Here is a 13468-nt window from a genome sequence, read left to right as displayed (position 1 = left end):
CAACTTTCCAAAGACATCTGCAGGCAGCCCTGTGTCAGGAAGTTTTTAATGTTTGATACTTCACTGTGTTTATTTTATATTATGTTGGACACCACCCAGACTGGCTGGGGCAAACAGTTGAATGGGTGGGGTATAAGTAATAAATCATCGTCATCCAAGGGAGGAGCAGTAGTAGCAAAGCATTTGTTTTGCATGCAGAAGGCCTCTGGGTCAGTCCCTGCTATTTTCTGCTAAGGGACACTGGATTTAAGTTCTGAGAAAGACAGAGTAGCTGGCACTGGCAAAGATGGACCAATGGTTCAAGTTGGGGGATGATTTGCCTCCAAGACCTTTTTAGGGTTAAATCTTAAACAATCTTACAAGTGGCTGCAAACCTCCTTTGGCCCAGTCATGTCTTTACCTGTACCACAGTTGACATCATGCATGACATCAGGAGTAGGGCAGGTGGGTGTGGCCAAAACAATATTGTGGGCAAAATGGGGAGGCCTGGAGGGTCTAATTATGCTCCCGCCCTTTTCCCCTAAAATGGCTATGTCAATCAAGCCCTGTTCTGTCCAGCAACAGGAAGCTCCCCACATAATTCTTGATTTCTGCCGCATGACAAATAGCACATAGGGGGGAATTTAGATCAGGAAAATGACACTGAAGGAACATGTTAAATAACTCCCCCTTCCGCCAGCAATGCTGTACTGATGAAAAGTGTAAGGTCCTAGAGAACAAGGAAACTGCTGAGACTTATAAAAAGCTGCGGGAGAGGGACACTGAGCGACATCATGGGAGGGGTGTTTCTAGGACTAAGCTGAAACTGTGAAGCCCCTTGTTATTTTTCCACTTGGTGGTTGTTTAAGTAATCTTCTATAATGCTTACTTGGAATGCATTTCCTTTTTTCTTTGTTGTAAGCTGCTTTGAGCATGATTTATTGATGGAAAAGTGGCATATGAATGAATGAATCAATGAATGAATGAGCTGGCAGAAGAGGGAAGTGGGATAGCGCAAAGGGACACTTCCTTGCAACCAAATATGGTCAAGGGGATGAAGCGACTCCGCTATGAAGAGAGGTTGCAGCATTTGGAACTTTTTAGTTTAAGAGAAAAGGCAAGTAAGAGGTGGCATGATACAGGTTTATAAAATGATGCCTGGCATGGAGAAAGTGGGTACAGAAATGTTTTTCACTGGTCCAGCATCTTGTTCTCGCGGTGGCCAACTAGATGCCCATGGGAAGCCTGAAATCAAGACCTGAGCACAACAGCACTCTCAGATGTATGGAGATCAGTGAAGGTAGAAAAAAGGTAGCAGATTTAGTAGCCATTGTTCCATCTCCACCAAAGACTCTGGGTAAACTTGAACAAGCCAGTTAATTTTTCTGGGCCTCTTATACAAAACCCATTGATATGGGCTCCTTCTGTACAGCATTAAATGTAAAGGTAAAGGTAAAGGTACCCCTGCCCGTACGGGCCAGTCTTGACAGACTCTGGGGTTGTGCGCCCATCTCACTTAAGAGGCCAGGGGCCAGCGCTGTCCGGAGACACTTCCGGGTCACGTGGCCAGCGCGACATCGCTGCTCTGGCGAGCCAGAGCCGCACACGGAAACGCCGTTTACCTTCCCGCTGGTAAGCGGTCCCTATTTATCTACTTGCACCCGGAGGTGCTTTCGAACTGCTAGGTTGGCAGGCGCTGGGACCGAGCAGCGGGAGCGCACCCCGCTGCAGGGATTCGAACCGCCGACCTTTCGATCGGCAAGCCCTAGGCGCTGAGGCTTTAACCCACAGCGCCACCTGCGTCCCAGCATTAAATGTAGAAGACCATACAAGCCAAACTTAAGGACTTGACCTTTCAGAACCTTAGGAGGCGGTTCTGAAATTGACAAGATCACTTAAGTACTGGTATAAAGAGCAGTGTGGTTTTTCAATAAAATCTACATACATAAAATCAGCGGTTTTGTCCTAAAAGGCCACTTTTGGAGTTTTGGATAGAACGAACTTCATTAGGATTTCATTTTCTTCCTTGCCTGGGGAGCTGTTAGTTGTGAAGAATAAAAACTACCTCGGCTCAGCATGCCTTTTTCTATACCGAAAGATCTTCGTGAAATCTTGAAAGCTGCAGGCTTCTGTGGGAAGGGGATTTCATTTTCTGTGAAATGATTTGGAAACAAACATAATTGTACTTACAGCAATGAAATTTTAATTGTGCAGGCTTCATCCGATGAACAATCTGGTCTAATTTAACAAGAATTTCAGTGATTAAAAAAAAAAGAAATTTATCTGATTTGGTTTCACTTTTGTCAACGAAAACGTTTTTATTTGGAGAGTAACACACTATTGGCTTGTTATCACAGGACTATTAAGGGGTTTCCCTCAATTATTTGATTAGTATTAAAAATGCATTCGATTTAGCTCCCTTGTTCAATAACCGTTAAATTGTTATTGTTGTCTTTTAAGCTTTATGATCTTGGCATCCTGAATAGTAAAATGTTAGAATCACCCAGGGCCCATTTTAAGTGTGTGCATTCTTGTGATATATTGCTCGGCCAAATAATGTTTAAATGTTATCTCATGCTACACATTTACTCTACAGTTGTGATTATACCAAGCATGGGGGGCATGTTACACTGTTTATCCAAATACATACTGGGAAATGGCAGGGACTAGACCACTTACCTATGTGTAGAATAAAACAGGTTTTGTGAACCGGTCCGAAGTTGCAATCCATCCTGGCCCCAGAAGCCCATCAGCTAAAGTAGACCTTGCTGTAGATACGGTTGCATCATGTCATAATGGACTGCCAGCCACTCTGCAGCAGCACCCTGCCTGCATTGACCACCACCCCACTCATTGCAACTGCAACGGGAATCCCCTTCCTGAGCTCCAAGCATCATACAGCTGCAATGGTCAGAATGGCACTGAACAGCTGGGGCTGGAAGGAGACAGAACCAGGCCCTTTATATTTTCTTCAGGCAGCAGAAGGCTGTCAGGAGGAGGAGCAAGAAAGGACACAGGGAGGGAGGCTCTTCACAGTGACCTCTGTAGAAAGCAGGGAGAGTGGTCAGCCATTATATTCTTATTTCACATTTATATCGAAATTGTGAGCAAAGAAAATATTTCACACGTATTCTTGGATTCTTTACAATAACTCTGAAAGGCAGGCCAGTGTGATGCTCCAACATTGCTGGTGGGAGGTGGGAAACAGTGAGTTCCTAATGCCATTTAATGTGTTCACTGCAGAAGCAAAATGTGAACCAGTGGCTTATTAGGCTTTGCACTATGCCAAGAAGTCCTAGCCTAGTGTCTTCTATTTTTCTGCCAGGCTGGCTCTCACTGACATACTGAGCCAATTAGTGATTCCTCTAACGCCTTCCACTAAATTCATTTTATACTTTGAAATTCAGCGCTTTGCCTTTGTTCTCCTTTAAATTTGGCACAATATGCACGCACCCCTGATCCTGTCCCGTGCTGAACCCCAACCCCAATTAAGCGCGGATGGGAGCGCAAACTTGATCGACCTCCAGCGACCCCCAAAATGCAGCTCCTCACCCAAAGGCAAGGAAGGAACTGCATCTCCTTCCTTGTAGCCTTGGAAGCGAAGGGACAACGCAGGCTCGCCACTTTTGCTCTCGAACAGCCTCGCGTCAGGCAGACAGTCACGCTGTCCTTACCTCTGCACCAGCATGCCAGAGAAAAGGCTCCACCTGTTGAATTTCTGCCTGCCACACCGCTGATGATGAAGGTGCAACGACTCTTACCTGCCGCGGGAAGAAGCGCAGCGCCGCCCCTACGCCCAGACGGAAGGGAGGAATCTAGTAAGAGGACCTCGCTAGATCCCTGGAACCTAAGACGCTCCTTCCCCTCCAAAAAAGGGAAGAATGCCCCTGTCGGCCTGTAGGGGTCGCTGCGGTCCTTCCGTGCGCCCGCCTCTGCGCGCCCAGCAGCCCCCGGAGGAGGCTGAGGCTCAGGCTGGCAGCGCGCGGAGCAAAGGCAGCCGGATGCCGTGGCGAGCGGAGCCTCCTGCAAAGGCTGCGCGCGCGTGCCGAGCGGCAGCAGGGAGACGCCGGGCAGCCCCGCCGGAGAGATTGGCCGAGGCGATGCCAGGCGGCCCCGGGCGCCAGAGCCGAGGAGGCGTGGGCACGAGGCACCGCTGCTGACTCGCGGCCGCGACGGACGGATCCCGACGGCCCTCCCGGGGCGCAGCAAGCTGGGCAGAGCGAGAGGGGCGCCAGAGCCGAGGGGGCCCGCCGCCAGGACGCGCCGCCCACCGGTAAGGGAAGCACGTCGGGGATGGCTCGGCGCGGCCGCTTCGGAGGGGGGCGAGCGCGCCAAGTTTCCCCGCGGGCTCGACGGGGCAGCGAGCCGCCTCTGGGCTCCTCTCGCGCAAGTTTGGGGGCTTGGCGGTGGTCCTGCAGCCGGCTGGACGGCGAGAGCTGCGCCGCTCCGTCGCGCCTGCTTGTGCCTGGCCGGCTACCGGGGACGCGGTGGTTTCGGCCAGCAGGCCGGTCAGGGTGCCTGCGTTGCGCGCTCTCGGGGCTGGAGCGACGGGCGAGCTAGTTTGGGAACTGAACTTCAGCGTTCTCAGCGCCGAGCGCGTTGTCGAAATCGGATCTGGGATGGGGGTCTCTTCGCTCTTGCTTCAAGGGAAACTGGAGCGCCGGCAGTCAGAAGAATGAAACGGGGTCTGCTAAGCCAGGCTCCGCTTGCAAGGGACGGCGATCAGAGTTCGCGACGGCTCCGATGCCGTCTGGGCAGGTCTGACGTGCACTCCATTTTGGCTGGGCTTTGGCAGTGCGCACGTTTGAAGACAACTGGTGTTCTTGAGAGGGGTGTGTATGTGTGTGTGTGGGAGAGAGAGAGAGAGAGAATGATTTAAAGCTTTCCGAACACGGTGGAGAGCAAAACTCCGAGTGCAAAACGAAATGACACCGGCCACTAACAAGAAATCCAGGAAATCTAACAACAGCAATTGCTCCTAATACTCCTCGGTCAGCCCTACTGTTAATTCAGCAGTCTTCCATACGTAGAATAGGAAAGCACAGTACGGGCGGGGTATCTGCAAGAGGCAGTGAATCTTTGGAGGTCTTCATACCTTCCCCAACAAGGCTTGCAGGGGGATTTGTTGAGTTCTGGTCCTTAGCATGCAAAATCAGCACCTTGCTCTCCGCAGAGGTCGATCTCGGGCCCGCATAGAACATAGGGAAGAACATTTCTGCCCCACTTGTGTCCTGCCAGTCCCAGATTCCCTTGCTGACTTGCATTCCCCTTGCAGCCTCACCCTCGTGCGATGGAGCTCCCTTAGCTGGCTCGCAGAAGCAATGGACAAGCTCGGGAAGGGTAGGATGGAGGCTGTTGGCATCAACCACAGAATGGAGAGCACCTCCTGGGTCCCATAAGGGTACAGAGGAGACGTGTTTACCTACAAGGGGAGTTGCGCTGGGGGAGGGGTGTTGGATCAAGGTAATTTCTTCTGCAGCGAGAGTGGCATTTTTTTGCATCACTTTAAAGATAACCCTGATGTCACAGTAGGTGTCAGAGAAGCAGGCTGCTGCTGAGGGCTGCAGCACAGCCACATGGAGGGCACCCCTAGCTGGGGCCTCCCTGTTTCCCCTGCTGCTACTTTCTCTCAGGACCACCCAACCTGCAGGTTAAGACACCTGCTTCACCGGATGCTGTTGCAGGGCCAACCCTACTATTAGGCAGAGGGAGGTGGCTGCCTCAGGCAGCTGATTGTGGGTGTTGTGAAAGGGTAGCGGATTCGTAATTAGGCGTGTTGTTGCATTTGTAGTTCCAGGGAGGGGAGGAAGCAGTGCGTGCTGGATTTTCTGCCTCAGATGTCGAAACAGCTTGACTTGCGTGGAGTGTTTCACTTATGATCTGCCCAGGTGGCAAAATGTCTTGGGCTGGCCTTGGAAGCATAAACCAAAATAATTTTCTTTCTCAAATTACACTCAAGGCATCTTGTTACTTTCTAGAAATGCTTTCCCCCTTTATCCTATTATGCACGTAAAGTCACCTGTTTACATGTAGGCCTGTTTTGAGTCTGGGAGCATCTAATCCTACAGTACAGGTGAACTTAGGAGGTGCTGGACCACCCATGCTTGAGTGGGAGACCCCTATGAGCCTCATGGAAAGCCACTCTGAGCTTTCTCAAGGAGGAGCAGGACATAAGTAAGATGATGATGATGATGATAACATAGGCCAACTCATGAAAATGCTGTGGCTTGTGTGCGGTCTAGTGGAGTGATGGTCTCCTCACACCACTTTACATGCCTTGGAATGTGAGTTCTGATGTGCACCATCCAAATTCATATTCCTTTGAAAGCAATGCAGTGTTGATAGACATTCTGCACTGGGATGTATATTTGAAGATGCATACTACTCTAACAGTAGAGGAAAGTTAGATTCAGAGAATGTCTGCTTAAAGCTGCGTATTTTCCAAGACTTATCTCCTTTCTCTCTCCCTCCTTCCACCAATCATTTAAGCTGTATGGGAGCAGGCCTCCTTGCAGCTTAAAACACTGTCCATTGTCTGGCGACCTCTTCTCTTGACTAGCAGAAACTGCTGGTCAAGAGGACCTCAAGAGGGCCATACTGGCCAAGACTATGTGCCCAGTTAGCCTCAGCCAGCACAATTTCCCTGCAGCATTTCAATTGCATTCCCTCTCTTTTCCCTGCCTAATTTTGTAGATGCATGAGAACACCTGGCTTAGCAAAGCAATTGATACAAGTGGCAGGTGCTCTAGGGCTTGTCAAAAGTTCGCTGCTGCTCAGAATTGACAGCAGCTTGTGGCTGCAGTGAGCTGGGCACAGACTGGTACCCTGATCTGTGCTTAAGGGCCACAGGTCTCTCCTGTGTGATTTCAGGAATTGCGAGTCCAATTCTGTGTGCACTTGTATCTGTATAAATGCAGAACATGTTTTAGTTTTTCTTTTCATTTTAATTCATGGGCAGTAGCAGATGAGCCTATGTTGAACTCCACATTTCCTTCCATAATAAATAAATAATGCTGACACCTTTCCTTGATAGGAGGGTGACATCATGGGGTAGAGACATTGCTACTACTTTTTCCTGGAGAAAATATGATGTTTGGAAGACTGCTGTAAATTCAACTCTTTGGCCTTGCAGGTAGCAGCTGAGCCCTGATGCCATCTTACTCAAAATTGTGGCTGTCTCAAATCAGGTAGTCTTGCTGAAATGAGTGGCTTGTGACCATCAGAGTATCTACAAAATTCAGAAATCTTGAGTCGTCTCCTCCTTTTGGCCACTAATCTGTTACACAAATAGAAGAGCAAATATCTTCTTTACAACTGTTTAAAATTATACATGGTCTCAGGCATGCTGAAACCAGGATGCTATGAGGTCACCAGCTGCCCACAACCAGATGATAAATATATTCAGCTGCCAAAGACTGAACCATCACAAAATTGACTGAGGGCAACTTCATGGCCAGATTCCAAAGAAAAGTGCTTGCCCCAAAATGGCTTAGCCGGTGGTTGAACCACAACACTCTCAAGCTCCTTTATCACATAGTGAAGGCAGCAATGGATCTGTAAGATGAAAGAGAGAAAATGGTGGTGGTGATTTGTTAGCATCCTCTGCTCAAGGTTTTTTTAAAATGGAATCACCTGCAGCTTAAGGAGGATACAGTTGAGAACCAGGAGCTCACTAAATTTTATAGTGTAGAAAATTGAGAAACTGATTATTTTTCATAGCGACAATACCGTTTAAGGTGCCTGACCCTCCCACTTTTACCACAAAAGTGTGCTTCTGTAGGTGGTATCCAATTCCTTCATCTCACCACTGCACAGATTTCTGCTTGCGCAGTGGGATCCCTCCCGTCTCCTCCCCCTGTGTGCCCTGTTCCCTCTCTAAATCTGCTCTGGAGATTTCGGAGAACCCCCTGAACAGATGTAGGGGGCGGGTGGAGGGAGGAGGGGAGAAAGTCTTGCGACCCAAGTGAAAAGCCTTGCCTTGACAGGACAGTTACTTACTGCTGCAACTGGATACTGTATAAGCCTATAGAGTGGTACCTTGGGTTAAGTACTTAATTCATTCCAGAGGTCCGTACTTAACCTGAAACTGTTCTTAACCTGAAGCACCACTTTAGCTAATGGGGCCTCCTGCTGCTGTTGTGCTGCCGGAGCATGATTTCTGTTCTCATCCTGAAGCAAAGTGCTTAACCTGAAGCACTATTTCTGAGTTAGCGGAGTCTGTAACCTGAAGCGTATGTAAGCCGAGGTACCACTGTATTTTTCTGTGGTTGTTTTCTATATATTCCTACATACTATTGGAATGTGGGCTAGAAAGATGGAGATGGAGCGACCGTGAACATAGCAATGAGTAGGATAGTTTCCAATCCTGAGGAGTGGAAGGGCTTTGGGAACCGTGTTTGTTAAGCTGAAAACAGAACAAAATGAGTGAGCACTCTATACTGCAACATTTTGCTACAGTCCCACTTGTCTGTAACTATTTTAAGGCATGACAACTTACAAACACAAATTTCCCTTATATTGTTTGTTTTTTTAAGGCCAGGGGAGCTGGAAACTGACACTGGGTTTCTAGTACTGCTGTCAGTATTTCCAGTATTCCATGAGTGGGAAGTGGTCCCAGTTCGTAGGCTCAACTCTCTGGCTCTCCCCTGGCTAAGGATGCCATGAGGCTATTGTGGACAGATGCTGATGGCAAAGGAAACTGTGGAGAGGGACGATGAAGCAAAAGCATAGCATGTGCTGGGAGATGTGATGGTCTAATTTCTGTAAGCCTGTCTGCTCTTGTTTTTATTATGGAATATTCCTTGCAGAAAGGCCCTGGAGTATGTGGTGTTTTCTGAGGCTCTGCTTTCTATACTGGATCCTTCCAGCAGCATTACAAAGAGACTCCCAGGTTCTCAACAGCTACCTGTATTTTGTGGAACTTGCTGCCACAGAATGGCACTGAGGTTTAGGATTCAGCTGTGGGTCCAAGTGGTCATCGGCTGGATAGCCAGTATAGGAAAGCTCATATTTTAAATATATGAGCAACCTTGCATGTAGACAGCTGTGTGGAAAATCTACTTTGTCCTGAGTGTGGACATTAAGGAAATAATGGTGTGTTTGAGGTATCTCTAATGGTTCAGATTAGGGCTGCCAAACCCTGCCTCATGGGTTCTGTATATGGGTGTAGTTTCAGCTGCTGGAGTGGCATGAGAGATTACTCTAAACCTCTGACTAGAACAGGCATGGGCAAACTCGGCCCTCCAGATGTTTTGGGACTACAATTCCCACCATCCCTGACCACTGGTCCTGTTAGCTATGGATGATGGGAGTTGTAGTCCCAAAACATCTGGAGGGCCGAGTTTGCCCATGCCTGGACTAGAGACTTTCCTCCCTCTCTTCCCTCCATGAAAACCCTAAAATTGGCTCTCGGGGCCCCACCCCCTCTCAGAGGCCCCACCAACATGTACTTTTGCTGGGCTGAAATATGTCCCTTGAACTGTATTAATACCTCTTGCTTGCCTGAAAGGAGGAAGGAGAGGTGTGTATGTAAGACCTCTGTCTTTTGCATGGCTGAGATGCAACCTACCGTACAAATGCAAGGATTACATCCATTGCTGTGTCCATTTCATGTCTGGACCCTTTGATCCCTTGTATTAGTGCCACAGAAAGCTATCCACAAGGAAATGTGGCCCCTACTTTTAATGCAATTTCTTGAATGACATTGTACGGTGGTTATTGTTCAAAAACATGTTAGTTGGTGTCTTATTGCTGGCAGTTTTGAGGGCCATTGATGGGAAAGTGCACCATTAAGTAGAATAAATGAAGAAAGCATAATGAGGAAAACATGATGTACCAAAGTGGAGAATGGTGCAGAACTGGCACTTTTTTACTTTTGTCCAAATAATGATATAACTAGCCTTGGCATAATTACCCTGGAGTCATAGTCAGTGATTCATAATTTGTGGGTTCCATTAGAGAAGGTTTCCCCTCCTAAATGTTATTGCTAAGTTTGGTATAAATTTAATGCTGGCATCATGTTTTGTGGAGTAGTGTTAAAGCCCATTATGTACCACTCATCCATTTATGTAGAAGTCCTTCCAGTTGTTCATCTGGAGTCCGTTTCTGCAAGGTGCCAGAAATGACAGAAATCATACTTGGAGATGTAGCTTGGATTGCAAAGACCACAGAATTTGAGAGTTGTTAGATGATCCCTTCTCAGAGCTACATTTCACAGAATTCCCTGGGAAGAATTGTAGCTCTGTGAGGGGACTAGGGGTCTCCTAACAACTCTCACCACCTTTAACAAACTATAGTCCCTAGGATTGTTTGGTGGAAGCCATGAATGTTTAAATAGCTTTAAATATGTAATGTAGATGGGCCTCACTTTCTCAATATTCTGTGCTACTGACACATTAGTATCTCCCACTAACACATTCAAAAACCTCAGGGTTACTTTGAGTCTGCTGGAACCTTTCTCTTGTGTGTGGGTGGTGCAGTTTTGGCTTTATAAACACAAACACGAGGCGACTTGAACTGAAATTAGAAGGAATTGTGATGAACAACATAAGATGTGATACCTGGTTGCAGAGACCATTTGTGTGGCCCAGCAAAGCTAAGCCTCTTCTGGCGAACCAGAGCAGCGCATGGAAACGCTGTTTACCTTCCCGCCGGAACGGTACCTATTTATCTACTTGCACTTTGATGTGCTTTCGAACTGCTAGGTTGGCAGGAGCTGGGACCGAGCAACGGGAGCTCACCCCATCATTGGGATTCGAACCGCCAACCTTCTGATCGCCAAGCCCTAGGCTCAGTCCCTCATTTACATCACGTACTGCCCATCAAGTAGAGTCCTATGCAGTCTGCTGGTAGGTGGAGGGTGTATGTTTTACAGCAACTTTTTTCCATCAGTGGTGGAGGGATGACTTGTTTTTAATGTTCACTCTGGACCATGTAACCTTTTAGAAATGAAATCAACACTTTAGTGCTGAGATCATAATTTCCCTTGACTCTTGGTGATTAGCCCCTGCTAACTCACTGTAGCAATTTATTTCTCGCAGTTCGACGCTGTGGCTCTTTTGAAAAAAGGACTGCATTGAAAAATTAAATAAAATGCTTTAATGATGGTGGCACAATAGGGGCTGAGTGGACCAAGGCTGGAAAATGGAATTTTTTATTATTATTATTTTAAAAAGTGTGCTCTATCGCTTAGTAATTATTAGCCTTTGCTGGAATGGGGGCACTGGATGTGGCTTCTCTTTTATCTTGATAATATAATCTCATCAGTGTCTGACAGCCTCGCTAGCAGCACCCCTGGGGTATTAAATGCTTGGGGGATGAACACATGAAAATCATAAAAGTAAGTTGGAAAGCTGTGAGGGATAGTGAACCCTAGAAGGCATTGTGCCTCTCTGTCTTTAATATTCCTGTCAGAGCCCCTTTTGGCAACTGAGCTGACAGGAGCCCGTAGTATCTTAACTGGCATTGTCACAAAATGCATTGTCTGGCTTGCAAGTCAAGGCTCCATGCCTGGCTTGCCTCATTTGCTGATTACAATAGAGCATTTTGGCAGTGGTCATGCAGGCTTGGGGCTTTGAAGATTTAGGGGGTGGGGAGAAGAGGGGGTGGGCCTGTCACTTCTCCTTCGTGTTTTGCTTTGGGCAAGGCATCTATTCCTATCTGGTTTGTAGGGAGTGAAAGTTCCCCCAGCAGGGATCACGAGAAGCATTATGCACAGTTGTGTGCGGGAAGAAGGGAGGAGGTTTTTCCCTTCCTTTTTTATATTTCTCAAAAAGGGAATCTGTAACACAGGGGCCAAAGGTATCATGTTGATATTGTCTGAAGACACAAATGGTACGCTGATAGGCCAATTTTACTGTGTAGCTCAAGAAACGGGTCTCAGGCCACAGATCCTGGCTTACCTGTGGACACTGACAAATGGATTCTGCATAACTTGAGGCATCTGTTAGAGCTGGCGGTGCCATAATTCAAAAGATGACATCCCCACAGAAACAAGTAATGCAAATGGAGTGCAGCAGTATCATTAATAACAGGGTTGTATCTTCCAATGTACCTTGTAAAAGCTCCATCACAGGTCTTTGCATTGCTGTTTCCTATGTCCACAACTCCAGGTGATGGGAATTGTCTTTGAATCTGTTGTGGAACCAGTATGGATGGATCTTGGGAGTCCTAAATATGCTTCTCCAAGCCTCCCAACAGAAAGAACAGGGTCTAATATTTTTGCCATTGTTTCATGGGGCCCACATCACATGGGAAATGTGTGCAGAAATGTGAGCCAATATTCCCTCTGTATGTCTGGGATGCAGAGGACTGTCTTTGGAAAAATATTCACTGTAATGTATAATAATAATAATAATAGTCATGTGTATTTATATCCCGCCTTTCTCCCAGAACTGGGACAAACCGGGACTCAAGGCAGCTCACAAAAATCAAAACAAACACAAATAGAACTCAGAAAGCTAAAAGCCTATAAAAGATAATGGTAAAAAAAAATTAAAGTATACATGTGTCAAATTCAGATATCCAAGAATCCCTTGCCAAACTAATTAGTGAAAACTGGCTTTTATGATGTGTTCTGCTGCTTTTCTTTTTCTACATTATCTGCTCTGTATTCAACCTTTGTGCTGCTCTTGTGTTTTGTAACTTAGATTATATTTTGCTTATATATTTGATTTTATGTTGAGGAAGAATAACAATAAAATAAAATGCTCAAAGACAGCTGCAGGTAAAGCCAAGAGGACACAAGGCACAAAAACATGTAGTAATTGGTAGGATAAGGGACGTTGGGAGGAGGTTATTTCCGCTGAGCTTGAGATTAGCCTAGGACCACTGAGCAAGCCTCCAGGACTTCTCTTGCACTTCTCTTGCTCTTCTCTTGCCTCAAACAGGTGCTCTGGTTAGCAAATGTGAAAATGGAACACAGATTGTTGTAGTCAAGTTGAAACCCCCTTCAGATCTATCAGCCGATTTCAGTTGAAGGTCTGCCTGGCCCTTAATTACAAGAAGGTGGTGATAAGGCTCCTTCTCCTCCTCCACCACCACCTCCTCCTTCTTCATATTAGTTTAAGTACTGCCTGTTGATTAACCCGATATAAACACATCTTGCAGTCCTGTGGCTGGAGCAAGAGGTCTTCCTTTCAGAAGGAATCTCTTGCTCCTGCCACATGGCTGTACCAGATGAATTTAAAATCCCTGAGTATGGTCACCATCATGCTAGGTAATGAGGCTCAACATTCACTCAGAATGGGGAGTGTCTTTAGCACATATTATTTTCCATGTATTTGGAAGGAAGGGGGTTGAGATTAAGAGTGGAGGGTCAAATAGTTGTGGCTGATGCTGGTAAGATGCTTTCAGGGTGCAGGACAGCATGTGGTGTAAGCTGCCTTGTTGCTCTGTTCTTGCAACCTGGCTATCCCTGTGAGAGAACTGAATTGGCTGCTCTATATGCAGATGCTGCTGCTCAAGTAATTCATTCATGTGATAAGCATTT

The 13468-nt window shown here is 46.9% G+C and overlaps 1 protein-coding gene across 2 annotated transcripts in view; it reads left to right on the top strand.

Moving 5' to 3' along the window:
* Nucleotides 1–3988: 3988 nt before the first annotated feature.
* TAFA3 (TAFA chemokine like family member 3) overlaps nt 3989–13468 on the top strand; it is an 86768-nt gene continuing 77288 nt past the window's right edge. The window contains exon 1 of one of the 2 annotated variants that reach the window (XM_079980127.1): nt 3989–4252. The gene's annotated coding sequence lies outside the window, so the exon portion shown is untranslated. Of the gene's footprint in view, nt 4253–4716; nt 4738–13468 lie in introns of those variants that run through there. The other variant, XM_079980128.1, reaches the window with a different exon arrangement.

The sequence above is a fragment of the Podarcis cretensis genome, assembly GCF_951804945.1.
Source record: "Podarcis cretensis genome assembly, chromosome: 6".
Classification (NCBI taxonomy): domain Eukaryota; kingdom Metazoa; phylum Chordata; class Lepidosauria; order Squamata; family Lacertidae; genus Podarcis; species Podarcis cretensis.
The sequence above is the reverse complement of the archived record's forward strand: the minus strand, read 5'-3'. Positions and strand labels throughout refer to the sequence as shown.